The 12,569-nt window shown below is 35.2% G+C and overlaps 1 protein-coding gene across 2 annotated transcripts in view; it reads right to left on the bottom strand.

Moving 5' to 3' along the window:
- LOC138712207 (tyrosine-protein phosphatase non-receptor type 13-like) overlaps positions 1 to 12,569 on the bottom strand; it is a 1,532,948-nt gene that overhangs the window by 691,376 nt on the left and 829,003 nt on the right. The gene's annotated exons all lie outside the window — the stretch shown is intronic.

The following is a 12,569-nucleotide window of genomic DNA, read 5'->3' on the forward strand; positions in this document are numbered from 1 at the left end:
CCCAGGAACTATACACGACACCGTCACAAGAAAGCCAGATCTGTATGATAATGATTATGTCATGTATCATTTATACAGTCTGTCATGACTCAAGAACATTTTGGATACTGCTGTAAACATTATGTATATGTACTTGACAATGAATTTTAGTTTCAATATTGTTGGTGTGTTATTTTCATAAAACCACCTATCTCACCCAACCTGTACTAAAAGTGTAACTATATATTAAATAAACTTGTACTGATATTAAAACCGAAAGTCTAAAAACATAAAAAATAAAAAAACAAGTGTGCACACGAATACTCAGTAATCCTACAAATTTTATTCCCAAGCGAAACCAGTTTAATAAAATATTTGTAGCGCATAAACCAATCCATCCGTGCATACCTACACAGGCGAGCTGTAGAAGGAAATGGTGCAGCCAGCAAGCGAAAAATTTGTCATATTAAATTGGCAGTACCATGGGGAACTTCTCCAGACCGTCAAGTTTTTCACGCCTGTACGTATCACATACATGACGGATATTAAGTTTTCATTCCCATTGAAATGCACAGCATTACACGAAACCCGATGAGTAGCAATTCCCATCTCTTCGGTTACACTTCCTTGCGCGTTAAAGGCGATGCTCTCAAAGAATGAGAGTTCTTCTCCGGGAAGGAATCAGCAATGAAATACATTTGAAAGAAGGGGAAATGAGAAGAGGAACTATTAAAACGTATGCGATCGCGCGCTCTCAGAAATTTGGACTGCGTAAAAGAATCTATGTGAGCCCCAAGCCTGTTGGCTATTTGTCTCAATCCGCTTTTCACAGTTCCGATGAAAGAACTTAAGAAAATTTTGAAGGAGAAAAATCAAAAGTATATATAACCTGATAACTGTCACTGGAAAGGAATCCATTCTCGAATGAGAGCCCTGCTGGGGAAGAATTTGTTGCAAGTGTTGAGGTACGCAAAGTATTTGTCAACGTAATACGAAGAGAGAAAATTTAAATCCAACATTATCTACGCACCAATAACACAATATATTATATAAGAACTGCACAATGTAGGTTGCCAAATATCATCTTGCTATCACCAATTCCATCGACGCTAAATAACCTCGTCGTTGATATAGCGTTGTTAAATAACCAAATAAAAAAGAACAATTGTTTGTATACATCTGAACTCTAATTAGTGTACTGTATGCAATGGAGAGACAGAAAGTGAATGACCACCCTACTTTATTACCTCCAGGCTTAGTTGCCTCATGAGTGATGTCTTATTGGCGTCACTTATAAGGATCAAACCCGTCTTCGAACAGTTGACTAAACAACAACATTACACCATAATTCGATGGATGGTACATTTGTTTACATGGGGATAAGGGTAAGCTACATAGACACCTTTTTGTATGATAATATTGTGATTCATGGCTATATTCTCTGCCATTTCAAGCATTTTTTGATCATAGGGTTCTGTTATTCCAAAAAAATTATTCTTCATAATTTTTTTCATATAAGGACTTTCTGGGAAAAGATTAATATTGAACACTAAATTTCATATTCGCTCTTTGTTCCATTCTTGCGTTACGATACATGCGTACGGAATATATATTTTTTTGTTTCAGTAGGTTTTTTACGACGTTTTATAAACATCTTAGGTTATTTAGCGTCTGAATGAGATGAAGGTGATAATGCCGGTGAAATGAGTCCGGGGTCCAGCACCGATAGTTACACTGCATTTGCTCGTAATGGGTTGAGGGAAGACCCCGGGAAAAACCTCAGGTAACTTGCCTCGACCGGGAATCATACCCGGGCCACCTGGTTTCGCGCTAACAGTTACTCCACAGGTGTGGACTGCATAATATTCCGCACGGTCAACACCTGTGGAATAACGGTTAGTGCGTCTGGCCGCGAAACCAGGTGGAGCGGGTTCGATTCACGGTCGGGACAAGTTACCTGGTTGTGGTTTTTTCCCGGAGTTTTCCCTCAACCCAATATGAGCAAATGTTGGGTAACTTTCGGTGTTGGACCCCCCCCCCCCACTCATTTCACCGGCATTATCACATTCAACTCATTCAGATGCTAAATAACCTAAGATGTTGATAAAGCGTCGTAAAATAACCTACTAAAAAAATATTATGCCACTTCATTCATAGGTGTGCTGAGAATGAAGATACCTTTTATGTCGATGTAAATGAACTGTAAATTTAATTTACCATTTATAGCCTTCAATGCAACTTCTAAGACACTATAAATACATGCAGCACTAGCAATTTCAATACATCATTCATAAGCTAACAAACTGCGAAGTTTTTTAGTTTTTGTAGTGTATCCATTAACAATAGCTATGCCCCAGTTCTGCATAGGTACCATGAATGGGCTGTCCTTTCTTTGTTCATCTGACGAAGGCATCTACAGGTAGCTCAGAAACGTTTGATCTTTATGCATTTATAACTCGGTGCACACCACGCTCAGGACTTTCTATTCTCTACCAAAGCTCCTTGTTCATAGTCTGAATTAAGAGTCACTATTATCTGTATCATTGTTAAACGAATAAAGGTTAACAGCGCACTATCAATGGTCGCTGTTGATTCCAATGGGCAACGAAACACGTTCAATAAGAAGAGCAAAAGTAGTAGTTCAATACGAAACGCAATCAGCATCACGACTGCTTCCTTTCAGCCTACGTGTATGTCTAACATCGATGTAACATTTCAATTCCACATCTGACTTAAGAGTTCTGCTATAGACTAATGTGCATACAGAATTTCTGATCCGAAAAGAGAACCCGTCGCCACATCGCAATTTCTAAAGACCGGGTCTGTCGTCAGTTACGTCATCTTTTCATAAGGGGTTTGGATTGAACTTTTTCTCTTTCACTCCTGATAATATACAGGGTGATTCCGAAGACACACTGACATTTAGGATTTTTTCTGATGTCATTCTTAGTAGAATAAAATTGTAGTGTCATGAAGATAAAGGATATTTTGTTAGTATATGATTAATGTGTTCTGCTATAATTGTTATTTTTTATGTTGCAAATGATATTATAGTTACAACTTATTTCCTTCAAATATTACTGAAAAGACAGGAACGAATGAATAATTTATAATACATTCAAATAAAAAATGACAGGGGATTCACGGAATTCTGACGAATGTATGAATACGTCATTATTGTATATTTTATATTTATCGTTCGGGATACATTTATATTGTTTAATTTATTATCAATCTATTTGATTTTTAGTTATCAAAGATATGATTGAATTTCTTATTACATAACACTCCACTCTCATTTACTTGCAAGCAGATTACGCAACACTCAACAGACAGCAGTACAGTAGGCTTTAGCACGTCCAAAATCCAGCGGAATCGTTTTAAAATTCGTATATATGTAAAAAGTGTGACTTTTATCATAAACTGTACTTCGAAAAAGGTCGTATTCACATCAAAATAAACTTTTGCATTTCATCTGTGGTTTCAAGGCAAAAGGTGATATATAAATTTTTGGCGAAAGGAGATTTTGCATACTGATGGTATCTTTATTATGGCAAAAGACGACATGCATATATCTATTATTTTTCTCTCTAACCCGTTGCTATGAAACATGATTAGCCTACTATGATTTTATATAGGTCATTCGTTATCAAACGTTTTAATGCGAACTAGGTCAAAGTAAGAGCCTTATGGTGAAAGTGAGCTCGCTAGCTACAAGTGCAAGCGTAGCGATGGAGAGAAGCTTCCTGGTCCATTTTTCTTCCCCTCACGCGCAAGTAGGTTTCACGAATAGTCTATAATCACATTTCGCCTTTGCGCCACATATGCAATATCAAAAAATTAAGAAAATGTATTTATAAATTGTACGGTTTAATTAGATGTAGGTACGCAGTTCGTTCTTCAAGAGTTTACATAAAATAGCCATCTCTATATACTAACACCCTATTTACAATTGAGGGCCTGGGTGCAAAAAGGACATTTTAGAGGATGTGCCGTTTTTGAGTAAAACGCTTTATTGTGTTCCCTGATCTGTTGTACATATGATCACCAAGTTGTAGTTCAATACTGTGACCATAGAGGTCAGGAGTACCCAAAATGTAAAGGCGTTAATAGGTAACATTATTACGGTTTGAATTTTCAACATCATTTTTCTGAAAACTTGCATTTGAGAGAAGTTCCTTTCTTGCACCCAACCCCTCAATTACTTTTGAAATGTGACATAATTTTTAAAACATACTGGCTTATATTGAGATGTTCAGCATACTCCTCGCTTCCGAAATTCTGCAATACTGTCTTTCAAACTTTAATACAACTAAGTAGACTATTAGTGTTGCTGTGAACATTCTACTAAATATAAACGAGGAAAGTTTACAAATAGCAATCATTAATTCTTTAATAAAGAGAGGCACTTTCCAATCTGTGTATAGTTACTTGTTCGGAGGGGATAAAATGTAAGACCAAAACCGTAAAGAAACATACCGTACAAATGTGTGCATAATTAATTTATCTTAAGACTGAATTCTTCATTCCATAAGAATCCATAGCTAGACTTATCACTTTTTATAGAATACAAAAAAACACACACACAAAGAAAATAGTCATAAACTCATAACTGATTCATCTATCGCCAATGTGTGTTTTTGATCACACAGACACATTAATATTTTACTCAAAATAATTATATCGATTATATTTCGATAAAGAGAGATAAGTCATAAAAATGAGTTTTGATATAAATTAAAGTTAAACTTCGGGCCTTTATTGCACATAATTTTGTACACAAATAAACATGTCAAATGCTAGTAAAGGGTGCGTCAGAAAGAACGGATGGATTTCAAACTATCGATACGCAACGAGGAGAGAGATATAGTGAGGGGGACCACGACTGTTGGGTCAGCCAGAGAATGCAGTTTCAGTTGAGAACATGGTGTTGGTCTGGTGTACAACGTGCTTTCATCGTAGAGACATTTTTGAAAAATGAAGAGTCTGTGATCGCCACTCAGGACTCATTTCGACATCGGATGTCACGCTAGGATTCCAACTCGGAATACAATTTTGCGGTGGGAGGCTTCATTTCGTATCACAGGTTCAACATTAAAGAAGAAATCACCTGGACGAAATTCTATTGCACTGAGATTGTCCGAGGCTACGGTAAGATCTCGCGCCCTGCGACTTCTTTCTTTGGGACCATTTGAAGGCGTAAGTTTGTAAACATCGATCACATACACTGGACGAACTGAAGACGGCGATTCGTGAAGAAATCGTGGCAATTGCACCAGCTATGACTGTGAAAGTGATGGCGAACATCAGAAAACGTCTCGATGCCTGTATTGAAAGCCAAGGACATCATATGGATAATGGTGTTTTACATAAATAAACTGCATGTATTGGTGAATATGTTGATAACAATACATTTTTGATTTCATGAATCTTTACAATTTTCTTGCCATGTGAAATCCATCCGTTCTTTCTGACGCACCCTGTATTATTTTGATATTTACACTTCCATTTGTAGAAATTAACTTGTGTATTCACCCGGGGATCAAAACTCCTTTCGGACAAAAAATGACTTAATCCACTTTATCGGAACACCATCGATATATCATTTGCACCCTTCCTGGATAAATTACACGTACGGGACATAGGTCTTCTGAACATGAAAAAAATCGGGCAATATGTTCATAAAAAATCTAGACAGATAGCCAAACAGAGAGCATAGCAGGTATCAGGGATGGAGAAAATGAGTATATGCAGTCAAACTCTCAAAGTCTTTCTTTTGCACCATGACACTATCTGCGTTTTATATTTAATGTAGATCTACTGAACGTGTAAAGAATGAATTGACTAGATTTATAATCTTAAGGTTGCAGGGTTGTTCTCTATAGCGGTCGAATACGTCATAGTCCACATACTTCACCTTCGAAGTAACGGGATGTCAAGTTGCACTATCTCCTAACATCTTCTCTTGTCTGTTTCTTTCGTAATTCAGAACTGAACTCCAGCTAAACCGTCAATCACGGTTAAAATAGAAACAAATCAAATAACACAAGTTTCTTACGTGTAACTTCATATCACTTGTGAGGGATGAGTGATTTGAAATTACGAAAATAAAAGAAAATAAATGGAATAGCAGAACTTAGAAAAAGGCGTATCATAACTAGGGCCCGGATTCATAGGTTTTCACCTCATTTTTTCCTTACTTCTAAACTCATAATTTCTTAGATAATTTTCCGAATCATGGTCATAAGAGTCATATAGGCTATGTAAATTCTGTTGACCTAAAAAAAACTAAACTGGATCTTAGGAACTAAAAAAAAACCTAAATCACAATTAATACGTATTTTTCTATATTTAATGCGTTTTATATAGATATATTTAGAAATTTCAATACATCTTATAATTTTTATTCTCTTCTGCATTGGAGAAAGCAACTCTACCTGCGGTCTTTGCCCTTCCAGTATGTTGTTGTTTTGAATAAAATAATTAACAGGGAATTCTATCTTTCTTTGCATAGCGGGCCGTCCTTCTGAGGCTTCACCCTCTCAAGGACACTGATTGGGACTGTACGTATTTTGGAATTTTCACTGATCGCAGATATGACATGCCAGTAGAAGGGTATGAAGTAACTGAACTTTCACTTGAGGTGAATGAACTGCAAAAAAGTCGAATTGTTGAAATTCATGAAGTTTTCGGACATATTCGCTGATAGAAAACTGTGATCTTGCATATGCGAGTACGAGCTATGAACTTTTCTGAATTCTCTGTGCAGTCTATCTCATTCTGGTGTTAACATTGAATTTTTATGTTTTGTGTTTGTTAAGCTATACGGAAATAAGTGAAATCACATTTATTACGCAGTGGATTGGAAATTATTCCATATTTACCACCGAGGGAAAAGTTATGTTATTTAAAAAAATGACTGTAAGGGTACATTTTTAACAATCAGGCAATTTTTGCGACCCCTTTCACAGTTTGGACAAAAAAACTTAAAAAACCTATTTCACCTATTCCAATAACCTAAAATGTACTTCGTAGAAACCTAAAAATCCGGTCCCTAATCATAACAAAGAAAAAAAATAAGATTATACGAGTAGATAAGCTGCATAACATGGCAGTCTAGATTAAAAGAGAAAGAAAGACTCCCAAAATCTAAAGGTCTCCTCCCCCCACAGATAAAATTGCTGTTATCAGTGTCTAAGATAGCCCAGCCGTGTCAAGTTGAAGATTTTATCGTCCTTTAAAATTCATCGCGCTAGGCCGGATCTGAACCCGAGAACTTGGAATCCAACGGGTGAGACCACAGAAGACGACAATAAATCTACTGTTGATCTTGCAAATCCCAAAGGAGTGCTTCAGTGCAAGGGGAGGCCCGGTATGGCGGAGCCATTAGCACCGCAGGTAATTCCCTCATCAGCCGCTATTTTCTCTCCCAGCAAGACATGATTAGATTGCCAGGAGGGACAAAATTCTTCCCTTTTGTCTTCGTAATTTTCTTGTAGGCTCTAATTTCACTTCTCATGCAGGAAGATTAAATTAGTTCCTTCATGGATTTGTGTGCTCGTCGGTTTAGGATAATTTCATATTAAGTTACTGCATCAAAGTGTCTGGTGTGCTGGATTTTATAATTACGTAAGTAAGTTCAAGTGCCTATGAGCTGATGAATTAGCCGAGAAGGGTGTGAGAGTTCCAAAACAGCTGAAAAAGGAACCCTACATTTTCCTAAATTACAAACAAGGAACTTGTTTACAGAAGCGTTCTCATCCGAACCAGATGTCAGATCAAGTATCAAACCATAATATGTAAGTAACAGCATCGCTCTTTTCTTTTCCTTAAATTATGTGAATAGTCGTTCCTTGAAGCAGCTGCTTATTATTGTTGTTCTTGTTCATGCTTTTGTCGTCGTCTTCTTTTTCTTGCTATTATTATTATTATTATTATTATTATTATTATTATTATTATTATTATTATTATTTTCTTCTTCTTCTGCCTGATAAGTGTTAGGCCACAAGGCCTGTTACGGTCTCACATAAAATTTTCACGCCATCTCTTAGTAGGACGACCCACAGATCTTTGGCCATATGGTACATAATTATAAATTGTCTTTGGGAGTCTATTATTACTCATTCTTTCCAAATTATGTTTCCAACTAAACTGATATTGAACAATGTAATCTAAAACTGGTTGAGTTTTTAGTTCCTTTAAAATTTCACAATTTCTTTTCAGATCCCATTTAGTATAGCCCGCTGTTCTTCGCATGAATCGCATTTCACAAGCCGTTATTCTGCTTTTATCTGCTTTCCTCAGTGTCCATGCTTCGCTGCCATAACTGAGCATCGGTTGTGCCAATGTGTTGTAGAGACGTATACGGGTATGTTTCTGTACCAAGGATGGTTTCATCACATCATTTATAATGCCCATAGCACTTGTGTATTTATTAATTTTCTGTGATATATCCAATTCTTCAAAAATGGAAAGATTGTAACCTAAATATGGGAAACTATTACATCTTTCTAATATTTTATTATCGAGACAAATTTTACTTTGTATTGGGTATTTCCCATAGAATGCCATAATTTTTGTTTTATCTGTTGAAATTTCCATATTGTATGTGGCTGCTACTTGCTGCAAATTATATATTGACCTTTGGAGGCCGTCTTCTGAAAGTGCTAACAATACCAAATCATCTGCAAAGAGAACTGAATCCAATTTAAGGTGTCTGTTAATTTGTATATATCCATGGCGAGTTTGCTTCCACTCTTTAATTATTCGGTATTATTATTATTATTATTATTATTATTATTACTATCCTCTGGCATACCCGCATTCCACTACAAATATACATATACTGGGTGAACAGTATAGAGCAGAACAGGTTTCACGGCTCTTGGCCGGCCGGCCGGCTATGCGCGCGGAGGTGGGGACCTCTAGGCAGCGCGAGTTCTGCGCAAGGCCGCGAGAGATATCAACCTACTGGCTATAAAGATGTAGAAAGATCTACTCGTGCAAGAAAATCGCACTACACATGAGGCTGGAATAGGAGAGCCTCCAGTTCTGGAAAAATTTATATGATGGTTATTATTATTATTATTACTAGCCGTACCCGTGCGCTCCGCTGCACCGTTGGAAATAAATATAAAGTAATTACATAATTAAAATAGGACATTTGATCCAGGAACATTCGTGTTTGATAGAAGGATACATCGTTTAATATGTTAATTAATTTAAATTGCATCCAAAAATTAAAATGCGATCATTTTGGTCCAGAGACCACTGACTGGTGCAATGACAATTCCTTTAACATGTTTCTAAGTTTTATTACATGCAACCATAGTTTAATGAACATTGACATCATTTAGATTTAATATGTATACTTTATTTTACTTGTTATAGGTTTCCATTGAATTATGGTAATAACTTAATTTTAACCCTTGTTTTCTACGTATTCAGTAAATGGCGTTTGGCCCACTATGGTTCTGAACCCTTCAAATAACTTAAATTATATTATATAATATTACATTACATATGAGGCGTCTAGAATCAAAACCCGCCAAGTCCATCGAAGAAAAAAAATGAGATAAAGTTGTTTTTCTGTCTATCTTCGCATGGCCAATCCGATGCTGGCATTCTTTTTCTGCAATATCCGCTGGATTCCACTGAAAATGCTGGACAAAAGTTAGGGTTAGTTTCAATATCCGCTAGATCCAACTGAATTTCGGCCATTGTTAGTTTCAAAAACCTCCAGGTCCCTTTCTGCCAATCAGGTTGTGGGACTCCTTTACCCAGCATTCCTCAGCTGTGCGATGTTGATTTATTATTTGTGTGGTTAAGATCTTGTTAAACCTTATTAAGTTTAATTTCTACTCTAATAATATTCAGTGAAATGGTGGATAGAGTGAGCAGTGAGTTACAAAAATGTTCACAAAGAAAAGCTCGTGTAAAAACACTAAATAGGGAGAAATGGAAAAAAGAAATGAAAAGGAAAGAAAGGTATGTGAGGTTGAAATCATATTTTCATTACATAGAAAACATAATATGATGAATATAAATTTATGTACAGTATTAAATTATTACAACATACTGTACACCCATTCTTATCAATTATTAATTAATTACATAATTTTGTCGGTACTCCTCTTGTGGCCCTCCTGCTATACCAGCTTGTAATCATGCTGTTGGCAGTAAATGGAAATCCAACAGTTTAAGTTTGTTGGACATAAAGAATTTCCATTCCGTTTTCTACTCTTTATCAGATAAAAAGCAATAAGACAATTTTATTACTGCACAAAGTAAAAATACAACAATGATTGGAATGTCCTCTAAATGGCTACTCACTGAAGCACCCCTAACTATTAAAAAAGTGTAAATTACATTTCCTGTGGTTGGCCATTCATTTCTCCCTCCCGATCGCATATTTGGAGTAATCGAAAAAGAAATAAGGAAGTGATTGTAGATCCTCAAGAATATAAAGATACTATTGGCAAACATGGAACAGTCTTTAATCTTGGAAGTGAAGATGTAGGTCTACCTCTTCAAGACTGGAAGAAAGAGGCAGACATAATTTTAAGATCTCCTGCCATTTTAAGTTCAGTCCCTGTAAAAGATTTATTTTAAGACGCTCTGTATTGAAAGAACAGATAACAGTGCAAAGATGAGTTTAACTATAGAACTGACACCGTTGTTGCAAAGGTAGTAACAAAAAAAAAAAACAATAGAATTTCAAAATGATTGATCCTGATATTCTAAGCCTTGGAGTGCCTTTGAGCTCACTTAAGGTACGAGTAAAAGACGTGACCAAACGTTTGGAGAAGCACTTCCGGCCTGATTGGCAAGAGCATTGAAATTTTATGTGGATATTATAAATTCAAGAAATACCATTAAACGTGAAGAAGAAGAAGAAGAAGAAGAAGAAAAAGAAGAAGACACTGTTAATCTGGAGGAAGAGGAATGTGACAATATTGTGTAAAATTTGTATGAACTTAAAAAGTGCAACAAGTATTCAAATTTATGCTGCTGTTATGTTTAAAGCATGTGCATAATCATATTTCATGTCTGGTTTTCATTGCCTACATAATTTGTAAGGTTTAAGTTAAAATGTTTTCCTTTTTGACTCATTTTTATGCTTAGAACTAATTCTCTTACTTTCAAAAGCCTCCAAATACACTTTTCAGCTTCAAAATCAGTTAGGTGCTAATTTAACCTCACGAATTTGTTAGTTTCAATGAAGGGGCAATCCTGTAATTTGTTTGAATGTATCTAATGATAATAAAATACTTGATAAAAGCATTGTTTATATCCCAAGAATGTTTATTTATATGGAAACAGATTTTTTCTATTTTCCCACAAATTTTGTTTTATGGACTTGGAGAGTTTTGATTCTAGACGCCTCATATATTATATTATATTATATTATATTATATTATATTATTATATTACATTACATTACATCAGAAGTTACTGTAATAACATTATAGCATTATGTCCATCTAGAGAAACTACACTTTCCAATGGTGAAATAATAATTAATTATACAAATCGGTTAATTTAGCTTCCGATATTACTTCATACAAACACAGAAACATTCTCTGTAGGCTATCTTTCATAGCTTTCGATTGTTTCTGTCCAAGGCCCCTTATAGACGAAGTCATTTGTTTTTTATTTCATTATACGGCCTTAGATGACAGTTATTTTAATTTTAAAACTCATTTATCTCATTAAATATCAGTCCTATCAAAATTTTTCACGGAATAAAACTTATCGCAAATTATTTTTAAAGAAACTTTCGTTATGTAACATTTTTCACAAAATCAATAATAAGCGAGATATTTCGATTTAATTCAGGCCCCTTATAACCCCCCTTTTAAATAATGTATTTTGAATGCCATATAGCCTAAAATCTAAGTTACAACGAACATAATTTATATTCCAATTTTTATCGAAATCCGTTCATTCATTATCGCGTGAAAAGGTAACAGACAGACAGACAAAAATTTCAAAAAAGCGATTTTCGGTTTCAGGGTGGTTAATTGTATATGTTAGGACCAATTATTTTTGGAAAATCGAAAATTACCAGAAAAATTTCGGCTACAGATTTATTATTAGTATAGATTATTATTATTATTATTATTATTATTATTATTATCATTGCAAATTGTTTCTAGTGTCATATAATTATCATTATCATAATTACTATCATTATCACGATCATACTGTATCTTGTTCACTACAAGTCCTTCTAGTGTAATGCAGTGGTTCACTAACTTTTTGAAGGCGCGACCCACTTTTGGGCGAGACTTCTGAATGCGAACCCCACTACCGAAGTGGTAGGATACTTAACCCCATTCTAAAAATATAAAACCCTGTGAAATTGAAAACAACGTTTATTTTACTTAAAATTAGTGGATAGTGCCCAAAGAACGATAAAAAAGAGAATATAGTAGGCCTACAATAATAACACGAAATATTACATGAACATCATTTTTAGTAGCTATTTTGCTGATATTTTCGAACATTTAAACACTTTGAATAATAGTTTGCAAGGCCAAGATGTTGAAATTTTATTTCTGGTAGACATCACTTGACAAAATGAGTAT

Source organism: Periplaneta americana, chromosome 13 (assembly GCF_040183065.1).
Source record: "Periplaneta americana isolate PAMFEO1 chromosome 13, P.americana_PAMFEO1_priV1, whole genome shotgun sequence".
NCBI classification, from domain to species: Eukaryota; Metazoa; Arthropoda; class Insecta; order Blattodea; family Blattidae; genus Periplaneta; species Periplaneta americana.